Below are 5097 nucleotides of genomic sequence, written 5' to 3' on the forward strand. Positions count from 1 at the left end.
AAGATAAGATTAGAGAGCAAACAAGTTAGATCATGGGGAATAATAACACCAGTAGGAAAACAAAAAATTTTGGGTATGGGGGGAGGGGTGGATTTCTTTAAAGAAGCTTCAATAGTAGTAAAGGAGGCCCAATCCTTGGTTTTAATGCAATTATTCACCTTGCCAAGATTGTGACAAAAATCCACAATCGGGTTACCATTATAAGCCTCCATGAAGAAGGATGTCTCAATATCAATCTCTAAGAGTCCAAAAAATTTTGAATTGAAAACATCTGGTCTTAGAAGAAGAAATACCATCCTTAAGGACCAGGGTAGAATGGTCCGAGTAGTTAAGATCACCAACTAAGTATAAGTAAAAAAGAACCATGCATCCATGTGTCCTGATTTTTAGTGAGAGAGAGTCCCATTTTTAGTGAGAGAAAACTTCAGTTTTTTCAAAATTTCACCTTTCATAATTTCTCGGTTTGCTCTATTATGGTGGCAGAGGGTCGCCGGTCATCTATTTTTTATGACCGAATTACCTCCATTCCCCATTCTGCTAGGAATTCTAACCTTCGTTGGGGTTCCAAAGGTAGCAGTAATGATAATCGGGAGGATTTATGTAATGTAAGGTTTAAGCAATGTCCTTTGGTAATCAAAGAAGGATGCATTTCATCTATTTATGATTATGTTCCTGTGGAAGGGAAGGGAAAACAATTTATCTGCTCAAATCTCAAGTGATAAGGAGACGATATTATCTCTTAAGCTATTTCTTTCATCATTATTGAAAGGTATTGTAACGGGAATTGAAGGTCAAGAAAATAATTTTGAAGCTTTAACATCTACATATTTCAATTTAAAAGTTAATCTATTTTTGAATCCTTTTATTATTCATGTAAATCAGGAAAGTTTTGATTCAGATAATGTAGAAAAGGTTTTTATTCTAAAGTCACAAATAATTCTAATAATGAATCAGTGAATGTGTGGGTTAAGAATCATCATATTAAAGTGAGTAATTTGAAATCAAATTCTAGTGATGCAGAAGATGATAATATTGTTAAACTTAACAATGATAAGGAATGCGAGAATTTTCAATTATTGCATAAATCACTAATCATAAAAATGTTTGGAAAAAATGTTCATTTCTCTCTTTGTAGTATTGAATTAAGGTATCAATGGAGTAAATTTGAGAGCTTTCATCTTACTTCATTGGGCATTGATTGGATATTGTGTTCTTTCCATTCTTCTCAAGCTATGGATGATGTGATAAGTGCAGGACCATGGTATGTGGTAGGACATATAATAGGGATAGATAAATGGACGCCTCAGTTTTCTCCAATCTCTTTAAAAGGTCTATCTTCTCCAATTTGGATTTGATTGCCCCATTTACCTTTACATTATTAGGATGATGTTAATGTTACTAAAAGTGTTTCAAAGATAGAGATTACTATGTTTTTAGATGACAACATGTTTAAATGGGGAAGGCGAGAATTTGCAAGAGCCGATGTTCATATTAATCTGGACTCTAAATTATCTAATGGAGTTTGGATTAAAGGTATATATGGTAAACTCTTTCAGAAATAGGAGTATGAAAAGATTTTTTTCATTTTGTTTCATGTGTGATAAGATAGGCCATATAGTTGGAGTGTGTCTTGATGTCAATAATAAAGGTCAAGATAATGACCTTAAGGAAGTAAAGAGTAATGGCTGTTACGAGAATGTTTTGGCTTCTACTATAATTAGTTATACAAATTCAGAAATAATGTATGGTCCGTGGATGAATGTGAAGTTTATAAAAATGAGTAGAAAATATGGGAAAAGTTGTAAGAATTTGGATTCTTTGAATCAAAATTCTTCTGTGAAGCCTCAAGATTTGGAGTATGGTGTGAATCTATACTATGTTAATAAATTTAATGTTTTATCTCATGAAAATTTACCTGATATGCATATAGTTATTGAGACAGGGTATTGGAAGGATATATTCCTGATTCTGAATTTGCTAGTGTGAAGATGCCCTCTACCAGTATGTTCAATGTATAATCTCAAGACAATTCGTGTAATATGGCTACAGATGTTTAAGATATGGCTTTTGAAGGAAGTATTCCTGATTCAACATTGTTCAAAGAACCATTTGTTGAAGCTGATTTTGTTGTTGATTCCAAGAATTCTACTAAAAAGAAGATGAGTTTATCTGAATCAAAAGTAATAGATGATGCAACTCAAACTACCATGGATGATGGCTTTAGGATGGAATCTAGTGTGGTAGTCCCTGATGCTGATGTTGCAATTTCTGAAGTCAAAGAAATTGATAAGCAAAGAATTGAAAGTATTAGTGGAGTGGGATCTCAGTACAAAGATTTGGAGTCATCTCCCAAGCATGGTGTTCCTAAGATAAGTTCAACTTCTTCTTGTATTATTGATAGCAATAAGGAGATAAGGTTAAAAAAAAAAAGGAGATAAGGTTCTTTAGTGTTAAACAAAAAAGCACTAAATAACTAAAATTCTTAGGACCTATTTAGGATTGTCCTAGGAAAAGGAAAATTGATTTGAAGGTTGTTAAGGTTGACACTTTTAATAGTCTCTAGATGATGGATATAATGGCTTGGTTGGGGAAGGAGCCTTTAAGAGGAAAGCTTTGGTTTATTTCAGAATAGTGGTTATGAGAAAAGAAGTTTGCATCATTTGTTCAGTTGAATCTAAATCTAATGATACATATTTGGTTATTCTGATCGTCTTGATTTAAGAAGATCGCTTTTGACCTTATTTTTGTATGGTTATGAAATTTTATTCTCACCTCTCGAGGTGATATATTTTTTTCTAACGAGACAATTCGATTTTAGAATTTAATTTTAAGTCCCAAAGAAAACTAATATTTTTAAAATATGTTTTCAAAATTCCATCAACAATCGCAAGCATATATTTGAAGACTCGATTCTTAAATATTGTTGGAAATTTCCGTTTTTAGCTGCTTCAGACGAGGAGGTGCAAAAATTTATCTCTAAACTGAAACTAGACGAGAAATCTTTTGCTACGAAGGATGTTGTTGAAGATTCATTAGGAGCAATTGCGATTGTAGTTGATGTTATTTATTTATTTATTTTTTATGTTATTTGTAAGTTATTGTTTTTGTTTTTATTGTAGGTTTTTATTGCTTTTTTTGGAATTATTGTAATGATATATGGGATTCTCAGTAGTTGTCATTTTTTATCTTTAGAAACTCTGGGATACTAACTAGCCTTTTAGGTTGTTTTAATATTTGGTGTCCCCATCACCCCAATGGGTTTAAAATGGGAATTAGTATATCACATATCCATTATGATAGTTTTGAAGGGCTTGTTTAGCGTTTTGCTTTCTAGTTTGTAATAGTTATTTTTCCTAATTCTAATGCTTTTTGCATCCTTTAAAAAAAAAAAAAAAAAAAAAAAAAAAAAAAAAAAAAAAAAAAAAAAAAACTAAGTATAAGGATGAGGGATAATTAGTTAACCAATCATCAATAACGGGAACTCTATCCAATTTGATATGAATGGGAATATATGTTTGTTGATTGAACCATATATATAAATACCCAGCTGAAGCAAGATCTTTTAAGTGTCAAAATGAGAGAGTTAAAGTCCCCCAATATATTATAATGCAGGATAGATCAACCAGCTTTCTCATCTTAAAATCTGCAACAAATAAAGTCTCCCATAATAATCCAAGGCATGGGAGAAGACGGGGCGAAGAGAAGAGTGCTCCTCAATAGTTATAGGCGTAAATAATAGATAAGGGAGAAGTGAATTTTTTTGGGTGACCATTTGACCCAAATTCTACCATAAGTAGAAAGCTCAAATTTATTAAAGCTCACTTCACTATCAAAAACGTAATGTGAAGTAGAAAACTAGGGAACAGACAAAGCATCCACTTGAATCCTTTTCTCCAATAAGCACAACATATCCAGATTATGGGTTTTGACCAATTTCTTTCAAGTGAACATTTTACTGGGATTATTAAATCCCCTAATAATCTAAGAGGAAATGGAAGGAACAGTCATTGAGTTTAGAGGAAGATGAGGGAGCCTTTCTTGAGTGCTTAGTTCTTGGATTTTTTGATGTGAATTAGTAGTTGAATTATGATTAGGATTTTCAAAATTGATCTTAGATAATGAAATATTATCCATAAAAGCTTCTTCCACAGATTTTTCTTCATAATGAGAATCTATGAGGGCGTCATATTTACTTGGAGAAATTATAGAGGTGGGTGATGTGACATAAATAGAAAGGGTAATTGAGGTCATAATGGTTTCATCAATGGGGGAATTAAGATTAGGAATGATTGAAGCTAATGGACTAGGTTGTGGAATAGATATGTAGGGAAGATTAATGCTTGTGATATTTGTGAAGGATGATGGATGGTCCAAAATGAGCTTGTTGGCTTGAGGGTTAGAAGGTTGAGAGAGCGGTTGTTACAAGTTGTGAAGAATCAGGCTTCGAGATAGTGGAGCCTTACTTCTACCGTTGACTAATTTTTGAGCTGCTTTAGGGTCCCGTGAAGGACTTCGACCTCTATTCAGAGTGGTAGCTAGATTGACCTCATTTTGCTCAGTGAGAGGTTGAGATAGGCTAGAACCCAGAGAATGAACTAAGGAACAAAAAATTTCATAAGGGGTTGACTGCTAATCATATTGAATTTTCAAGTTTATGATTTCATCCTCAAAAGAGATAGGAATGTGTTATAGATAAATAGTTTTCTTGTTAACCTGCACATAGACACGACCATAAGTGAGACAAGTTTTTTAAGCAGTGAGAGCGTCCACTGCCAGAGGAATACCAACTTTGCTACTTATTCAAGTTATTCGATAAGAATCCCAACAAAATAGGGGAAGATCTAGAATCTTAAACCAAATAAGAACTGAGGAGAAGTTTTCCATTTGGGACTTGAATCTAGGTGACCATTTTTGCAAAATAAAAGGCTACCCCAAAAGAAATTAAACTTCGGCTGACCAATCCATCTCATAATCCATAGATGATGAAAACTTATTGAGTAAAAACCCATCACCCAAGTTAAACAGTTGGATATTACCTTGTAGCTTCCATTCTTTACGGATAGCCGCAAGAGCCTCGTAATAAGGCCTTCTCCTGAA

The sequence above is a fragment of the Dendrobium catenatum genome, unplaced genomic scaffold (assembly GCF_001605985.2).
Source record: "Dendrobium catenatum unplaced genomic scaffold, ASM160598v2 fragScaff_scaffold_377, whole genome shotgun sequence".
Taxonomy (NCBI): domain Eukaryota; kingdom Viridiplantae; phylum Streptophyta; class Magnoliopsida; order Asparagales; family Orchidaceae; genus Dendrobium; species Dendrobium catenatum.